We start from the raw sequence: 9,466 nt of genomic DNA on the forward strand, positions 1-9,466 counted from the left end.
TGAAACATTTGCATAAATGCAGGTAGGTCAGAAAGAAAACAATCTGCATGTTTTTCACAAAGAGGTCAACAGATCATTTCACACTCAATGTTTTCATCACAGGGTTAAAGGTCACAGTTGTATCTGATTATAAATGAATGTAACACTGGACTTTAATCTCCCATTTCAAAAACAAATTAAGAATGCAGTGAGGTTCACAAATGACAAACAGTTTGTAAATGCAGACTGAACAGTTTACATAATTGTGGATTTCTATTAGTCTACGTTTACAAAACTATAAATATTTGTGTGTGAATCAGAAATACATTTGTGAATCTTATTTTTTTATTTGTGGATTTGTTTTACATTTATATAGAATGAAATATATTTGTGTGTGCATTGAAATACATTTATGAATCATTCTGTGTGCATTTGTGAATACTGAGACTGATCTAACTCCATAACAGCTGTCCTCCACAGCTCATTGGTGGGGTTTATTTACACGAGTTTCATGTTGTTGTGCTGTCGTCAGATGTTGTAAGTGCTTTAGGAGTTTTGAAGTCCTGTTTTTTGCAGTATAAAGAGTCCTGGTACTGGGACACAATTTACATCTGACAGTGATGTTCTTGTTATCTTTCCTGTCGACAAAACTTAAGTAATGGGAATTTTTCCAGCCACTGAATGTAAACTTCCATCTTTCAAGCTAGCCAGGGTTGCCAGGTATGTGTGACAACAAATGACAAAAAACAAGCCCAATGGCACAAAAAAAACTACCCTCGGCGGCACCTAAAAAAAAGCCCAAATCCGCATATCTGGCAACCATGAAGCTCGCTACCTTCCTGCTTGTCTGAGGTGCGCAACAAAAATAATCTGGGGTTTGTTGCATAAATCTGAAGTGGGGTAATAACAACAACAGTAATGTAGTAACAAGTTATTTTTTGTGTGGGTAACTGTAATATTATTACTGGAATTTCATTAGTAATTCGTTACACTACTCGTTACTTGTAAAAGTAATATCATTACTGTAACGCGTTACTAGTGATATGTTACAGCCCAACACTGTTCCTACTAGCTGTTTCTATTGATGTTTAGCAGGGCTTGTTCAGGATAAAGGCATAACATTCTCTATCCCTCATCACAAATAAACTACATTTTCAAAAAATACAACTTTATTTTTTCTCTTTTCAGATTCACCCAAAGGGACCACAGTGTCAGTCAGTCCCTCTGGTCCAGTGCAAGAAGACACAAATGTGACACTGACTTGCAGTGCTAATGCAAACCCAGCTGTAAAGAACTACACCTGGTACAGAGCTGATGGAGGCCAGGAGACTTTCATGGGGACTGGACGTGTTTTAAACATCAAAGCTTCTAGGGAGAGAGGACCTTTTTTCTGCCGTGCAGCAAATGAAGAGGGAAGTGGAAGATCGAACAACACACAGATGGATGTTCAGTGTAGGTATCGTTTGAAACATTTGCATAAATGCAGGTAGGTCAGGCTTCATTTGTGCAGCGTTTTACAAATGAGGAATGTAAATAATCTTTGTTAATAAGCTTCTTGAAAGAGAGGCCCGTTTTTCTGCAAGGCTGAAAATGAACTGGGAAGTTTTCAATCAAACACAAGACAAATAGATGTACATTGTAGGTGTCATTCATCAGTTACATTTTAAAAAATGTATGAAAATCTCTTTGTTTAACTTTAATTTCCTTTGATTGGAAACTTCAAATCCATAAAATCTTAAATTTTGTAGAGGATTACCTTTGTTGAAAATAAAGGGAGAAAAGTGTTATAGTTAATGGATGGATCGATAGTTTACATACATAAAGTATTTAGTGCCTTTCTTTTAGGGTGGTGGGAGATCACTTTGGGTAATCCACCCTGAACGACCTGAATGGTAGGGGAAACACTGTGTTATATATGAGGTTCTATAATTAAATTAGAGACGAGCAAATGTTAACTTTACCCCCAAAAAGGTCTGCTTAGTAAGAATGTGCATATCAAGTAAAATTACCATTATTCAAATGAAAGTGCTTGCTCGAGTAATATTGTATCCTGAGAGGACAAAACCATGCTTTGAGCGCGAAAAGGAGAGAGCACTGTAGTTACGCGCTCAGGGTGAGATTTTGCTCGTGCTCAAAGCATGGTTTTCTCCTTGCAGGTTACAATATTGCTCGCGTGAGCAGATAAATTCTGCAAGTGAATGCTGTGCAAGTGCTCACAAAAATAATATGCGTGCGTGGCTGTTTGAGTTGCACGCACAGCTCCTTTAAATTCGCGCATGGATCTCGTGCGCACGCAATTTTATTGGCTGGGATAAAACGCCATAGGTTGGTTATGGAGATGTGACATAGAAGAGCGTAGTGCTGTTCCATAAGTGGAATTGTTTTCAACTGAGAGCTGAGTAAATGCGGCCTCAAGAAACTTATGAGTGCTGAAAACACTGAACTACATTGGTTTTGTATTGAAAATAGGCGCTGCCAGCGTTAAAAGCGCCCTCTGTGGACACAGGCCCAGAATGAAAACCGATTGACATGGAGGAAATTGAATTTTTCTTTGCCTCATTCACTTGGACACTCACAGCTGGTCAACTTTTCTTTTCTTTTTTTTACAGCCGTAAGCCTTCTCTTTTACTTTTGCAAATTTGATACAGCATGGCTTTACTTGACTCTCTACTTGTCTCTCTTCCCTACATCCATTACAGATGCTCCACAGATCATGTCCTCATCTGATTGCACCAAAACTGCTAACCAGGTCAACTGTTCCTGTGAGTCTACGGGAAATCCTCCTCCCACTTTACAATGGAGTTTGGATGGGTTAACTGTCAATCACTCAGAAGAGTTTGCAGTCAGTTATGAGCATCGAAATGGTACAGGCGTGAGCTTCATCACCATGAGTCAAGCCCAAAGGAAGGATCACTTCACTGTGCTTTGTCGCAGCTCAAACTCTCTGGGATCTGCTTCTCAGCGATTTATTTTCTACAGCCTTCCAACATCTGCAGAAAGTCAAGGTTTGTCTCTGAACTGAGTATAACTTATTGGAAAGCGACACATTTCACCATTTGTTCTAATAATTACTAAGTATTAACAAGAAAGCTTTATGAATGGGTAAGTGGTGAACATAAATTCCTCTTGAAAGCTTTAATATGTCCTGATTTAACAATTTACAAAATGAATAATTAATAAGTGATGTCCGAATTTATTCAAATAATAATCTCGTCTGAATAAGAGCTTGAACCATAATCCCGTATTGTCCTTTGTATTTTTCAGTGATTTTGCTAGTCTTCATCGCCACCATTGTCGTCTTCCTGGTGCTAGTATGTGTTCTACTCTTTGTTATCAGGTAGGGTAACAGCAAATCAAGCCAAACCGTACAGAATACCACTATGCAAAATGTTTAAAAACCTCCAACTTGGACTTTTATATTCTTTATTTGAGTGAAGATACAGATTCTATATGGTGTTCCTCTGGTCTTCAATTTAAAATCTTTGAAATGTTTAATATTTTTTGGTACTATGAGCAGACCAAGTCTTATCCAGGTAATTTCAATCAAATGTTGTGGATCGAAAATGTTGCCAAAGTATTTGTGTTATTTATAGTGTCCTCTGCTCTGCGTCTGGACAAATAAACATGAATATGCAGCTTTATGAGACACCTAAAGGACTGGAGAAACATCAGTAGTTGCTGATCTGTGAATTTCAGATGTACCGCTGATCTCTTACTCTCTTTTTTGCTCAAAGCAACTTTGGGATTAAATATGACTGAAGATATGTAGTTATTTAAAGCTTTGTGTACTTTTGGGTACTATCGATCATTAGAATAAAGGAGATTTGGAAGAGTATTGTTTTAAAACAGGTCGAAAGTATCAAATTTTGAAAAAAAATGTTGATAACCTTACTCTGAAGAGAGGATGCCCACAGGTGGTTCATTATGTGGTGTTTTACTGTTCTTTACTGATTGGTGTGCTGTGATACAGTTTGCAGCTTCTCAATAAGCCCCATGTTTGCAGGCGGCTGTAGCGAAGTCCAAGTGGAAAACCTGCGAGTTTTGCTCCAGTATGTTGCAACAAAAAAGTTATGGCATGAAGTAATCATGAATATTTCCTCTACTTGACAGAGTATGTCCTGTACTGTGACCTTTGCACATGCACACATAAGAATGTTGATGCTGAAATGCTGCCCGCCACCAGCCAAAGCTATAGACAGGCACTAATGCTCTACTACCTAGATGTAAACCAGCATAGTAGACAAGTGGCATGTCATAGCACAAAGAGGTTTGACTGTATTTTGATCTAGAAAATGGAGTAAAAGTTGTATGTAGGCTGTCTCGTGTTAAAGTGGTGTATCTTGACCAGAGCAATGCGTAAAAAGCACAGACATGTGGAAGTAAACCTGCAAGGAGGACCAAAGGCTGGCAGTGCTAGTACTGCTAATGCTAGCCACACTCGGCACAACATTTTGACATCGACTGCAGACGATGTGATCCTGTGATCTGTTACCAGTGTTAAAATAACTAAATATGGACTGTTCCCTGAGTTTTTTCTCAACTTTAGACTAGTGAAAAAGAAAGATATTGTCAGTATATTCTTGTAGGTTTATACTCTGCTGGTTTTTTCAGGGCTCAGAGGAATCAACACAACCTGCTTAAGAGTCAGGGGTCAGGTAACGCTAGCACAGTTGCTATGAGCCAACATCTACCAAGTGGAAAAGGAGATGAGGTACTTTATCCTGGAATCCAGCAGTTTTCTACTTAGTGTCACTTAAATAAGCAGAATAACCTTACAACCGACATTTCCTTTTGATTTGTAGGAACCCAACAAAACAAATGAGGGCATTTATGCTAACACCACTGAGCTGAAGAAACCAGGTGTCACCCAACCTGCAACTACCTCTGAGCCAACCAGCACCAACTTACCAAGCTCAAGCCAAAACAACACAGAAGATGCCAGTACAAGTTCAGAGAAGAAAAACGAGGAAAGCAAAGATGTGATTTACACTAGTGTGACTTGGAGGAGCAAAGGCGAGAAGGAGGGAGGAAGCTTTGGCGACACAAATCAGTCAGGTTGCTCCTATCTGGAGGAGAAGCGCTTAGAGGGAGCATTGAATTTTGTGAGCAATGCAGTAGAGATGTTAAATCTATATGACGAAGTGAAGCCTAGAAATATGAAAAAGGACTCTGAATGTGAATATGCCCAGGTTAAATTTTGAGACTAGATTATGAGATGCAGACATAGATTACAGTTCAGTCCGGACTGGGCCTGGGCGATAAAACTAAACGATAATTATTGCGATATAATTTTTGTCAATAAATATGAAAAATGTTCAATAAAAGTTTGATAGATTTAATCGTGTGATTACACCACCAACCACTGGGAAGTGGGGAGCGCTAATGTTCCTTGAGCGCTACGTGCACTGTGCTTATAATGGTGAAATATTTAATTATATTTTGTCATGTTCTGAATATTCAAACCATAATTAACCACCTTGTTTTTTCAACTTTAACTCAGGAGCCAAAATCAGCCTTTAAATTTGAAAGAAATAATGAATGACAATTATCGATATCGACTGATATGACATTTTTTATCGTGATAACACTTTTAGTCATGTCACGCAGGCCTACTCGCTATCATAGTTTGGCTCAGTTTACAGCAACAGACTACAGCAGGCTGTAACGTTACCTAGTGAAGCTACTGATTGTTGTCACACACAGCCACCAGCTGATCCCTGCATGAGAGCAGACGGGGTGGAGGGAACGGAGAAAGGACGAAGCAGTGTTTGAAACAACGAAACGATACACAATTAAACAGCAACACTTTATGAGCTCTTTCTGTGTGAAACTCAGCAAAAATTATATTAAAATATACCATAAAAGTCTGTAATATCTTCCTATTTGTACAGCAGGTACAACTTAAATGCTGCCTACTTTTCACTGAGACTCTGCACAGGGATTCAGCGGTAGTTGAGACACCATATTTATACATTTTCCATCCATCTACAGACCATTGCATATTATATGCACTCAACATCACTGGCACTCCTCTTTCCTGGTTGAAATCCTACCTCACCGACAGATAACAGTTTATCAACATCAATAACTGCTCCTCCTCCATAGCTCCTTTGTCCCAAGGCGTCCCCCAGGGTTCGGTGCTTGGTCCCCTCCTGTTCATCATATACTTGCTCCCCCTTGGTAACATTATCCGCCAGCATGGTCTCCATTTCCACTGTTATGCCAATGACATTCAGCTCTACATCTCCACCAATTCAATCACCACTGAAACCCGCTCTACCCTAACGAACTGCCTCAGTGAAATAAAAACATGGATGCACACCAATTTCCTCTCTCTTAACTACGCAAAATTGGACATAATAATTATCGGCCCTAAATCCCTCACCAATTCCATACACAACTTCTCCTTCACAATAGACAACTCCACTCTCTCCCCCTCCCCTCATATCCGCAATCTTGGAGTCATCTTTGACAGCCAGCTCTCCTTTGACCACCACGTCACGCAGCTCACAAGAACCGCCTTCTTTCACCTCAAAAATATAGCCCGTCTTCGTCCACTACTCTCATTTTCTGCTGCTGAAATACTAATCCATGTATTCATCACATCCAGACTTGACTATTGCAACAGCATCCTTTACGGCACATCATCCAAAGTCCTTAATAAACTTCAATACATCCAAAATTCTGCTGCACGCCTCCTCACCCACACCCGAATACGCGAACACATCACCCCTGTCCTGCAAAATCTCCACTGGCTCCCTGTCCCTTACCGTGTCCAATTCAAAATCCTTCTCCTCACACATAAAGCCCTTAACCACCAGGCCCCCTCCTACCTCACGGCTCTCCTTCACCCTCACACTCCTGCACGCAGCCTCCGTTCTTCAAAAGCCAACCTCCTATCTCCCCCTCTTAGAACCAAGCACCGAACCTGGGGGGACAGAGCCTTCTCCATAGCTGCCCCCTCCCTCTGGAACTCACTCCCCACACACATTCAACACTGCACCGACCCTCCTACTTTCAAATCACTTATCAAAACTCACCTCTTTAAACAAGCTTTTAATGTATAATTGTGATGTATTTTCTGTTTTCTGTAATTTACCTTTATGTTGTTATCTTTATTGTTGTTATCTTTATGATTTGTTTGTAATACTGCAATGTCCGTTAGTCTGTCCTTCTGTGCTATTCTTTATGTTTTAACCATTGTAAAGTGTCTTTGAGTTTTTAAAAGCGCTTAAAAATAAAATGCATTATTATTATTATTATTATTATATATATTAAGTCATTCTTTAAATAAATCTCACAGCTAAAAAGTCAAGACACTCAACTTAACCTCAGAAGAACAGATAATAACCAAGACAAAAAGTTCAAATGGGAAAATACATTTTAACAAAATAAGGTTGTGGGTTTGGAGGTCGCCTATTTACGACAGATCTTGAGACTATAATTGTTCAGACTAACAAGTTTCTCTTTAACGACGGAGGATTAGGGCCACGATTAGGGCCAAATTTTCAAGAATAAAGTAGGAAATTTACGAATTTCCACTGTTGCATCCAACAAAGTGCTCTGTGGATGGAAAGTATAACTAACGAGTTCGAGACCAGCCTGTGTGAAAATGATGAAAGGAGAACTGTTAAAGTCTGCTCCTCTGCAGACGCAACTTCCTCCAAGTCAGTGTGGTTCTTTCTTCAGAAAAGCCACAGTTTCTTGCAGTATCTTTTCAGGGTCCTGATATTTTATGACAATGTGATAATGATGATGTGCCAAAAGCATGTGTAGTTTCATATCTGCATAAGTAAAGCCCCAACACAACTATTTTATATTTGTGTTTGTTATCTGCACTTGTCTGCCTTGTTAAAGTGTCTCATGGGCAGAGCCAGTTTGTGTCCTGTTCACTGATCATTTTGCAGATGAATAAAGTCCTTGCAAGTTGAAGTGAAAACTTCTCTTGAACTAACTGTTTTTTACTGACTACACAAGGAAGTAGCCTATTTCCTTGAAACCTGTGAAACAAGTGAAACCTTTACTAAAGTAAAACAAGATGCTCAACGTTTGTAATTTTAACAGGCTGCTGCTCTTCTGATATAGACTGAAATAACGTCATTATTCTCGTAAATTGAGATTTTTTATTTTCTTTATTTACAGAAGATTTCAGCATTCAGACCTACTAAAGAAGCAGTGCAAACAATAAGAAAAACACAATTGCTTGTCGATTTCTATGTTCTGTTTTAACTTTTTGATAAAGCTTCAGTGAAACATGAAAAACCTGTGCTCCCAACCTTGAGTCCCTTTTTATAAATGGGATGAATTTGCAGAACAGGGCTTACCATGTTCTACTAAGGGGTGATGTGAAGGGCAGTCAATATGCAAGTAGCTCTCAGAGCAGAGTCTGAGAGAACATAATGCAGTCATCAAGTATGACAATATTGTCAAATATCTTCTATCATAAAATATGTAACATATCAATATATGAACCTGATGTTTTGCTCCTGCTGATTCTCATTAAGTTTATATTCCCTCTGGCCTACCTTATTACATGTGTTGACACTGTCACATGTGCTGTCACTTTAATGTTGCCTGAGATAACAATGAACCAGAAAGCTGTATGAAGTTACCTTCAGCTAGCACACATTTCTCTCAACATCTTTACCTATGGCTACCAAACGGTTAATATGATCAGACAGTATGTTTAACAGAAAGACTGGCTTGCTAGACAGACTTCGAATTGGTCACTGTCCCGAATAATAAGAGTTTTTTTTAGATGTTTTTATTCTGAAACATAACCTCACCAAAGAAACGAGTGTGAGTGACAGCTCTCATAATGTTACTTTGTATGACAAATGGCTGTACAGTAAACTCTGCTTTCAAAAGCAGCTTTCACTGTTGTTCATTTCCTGTTGCATGACACATACTTTTCTTTCTCATCAGCTTTTCTTCACTGAACCACTAACATTTTTTGCCAGCTTTGCTAACACATCACCCTCCCTTCCTCTTCCTCCTCTCCCCCACACAAAGGCTTCTCTGTGCTGCAGCAGGTGAGAAGCTGGAACATCACTGTACCTAAAACAGTGACTGCAGTGGAGGGGAGCTGTGCTGTGGTACCATGTCAGACAAAAGCTCATGTCCAGGTCACCTGGTATCAATACGATAAGATGTATTATCCTGTGGTGTATGACAGATATCCTCCTACAGTGGAACAACAGTTGGTTTGGTTCCAGGACTAAAACATTTTTTACAAAAGGAATTTCTCAAATGTCAATCGACGATTTGAAGGGAGAAATGTACTTTCAGAACCAGAGCCGCCATAAAAGTGGGGGATCACTGTTGAGTTCTATCGATCACTACAATTGGCATGTTTGAAATTAGCTTCAGGAGCTGATGTATTTCCCAGATCATTTCATCTCTAAAAGCTCAAAAGCAACAAATACAGCAAGTGAAAAAGTGAACTCAAAAAGTGAAAAAAATTGCTGACTTTGAGTAAGAATGAAAA

At 39.2% G+C, this 9,466-nt stretch overlaps 1 long non-coding RNA gene across 1 annotated transcript; it reads left to right on the top strand.

Moving 5' to 3' along the window:
- The first annotated feature begins 3,110 nt into the window (after positions 1-3,110).
- LOC109980029 (uncharacterized) lies at positions 3,111-7,929 on the top strand. Its single transcript, XR_010666829.1, has 2 exons — positions 3,111-4,690; positions 4,782-7,929. It is a non-coding gene; the product is annotated as an uncharacterized lncRNA (long non-coding RNA).
- Positions 7,930-9,466: the final 1,537 nt, after the last annotated feature.

This window comes from Labrus bergylta, chromosome 8 (assembly GCF_963930695.1).
Source record: "Labrus bergylta chromosome 8, fLabBer1.1, whole genome shotgun sequence".
Classification (NCBI taxonomy): Eukaryota; Metazoa; Chordata; class Actinopteri; order Labriformes; family Labridae; genus Labrus; species Labrus bergylta.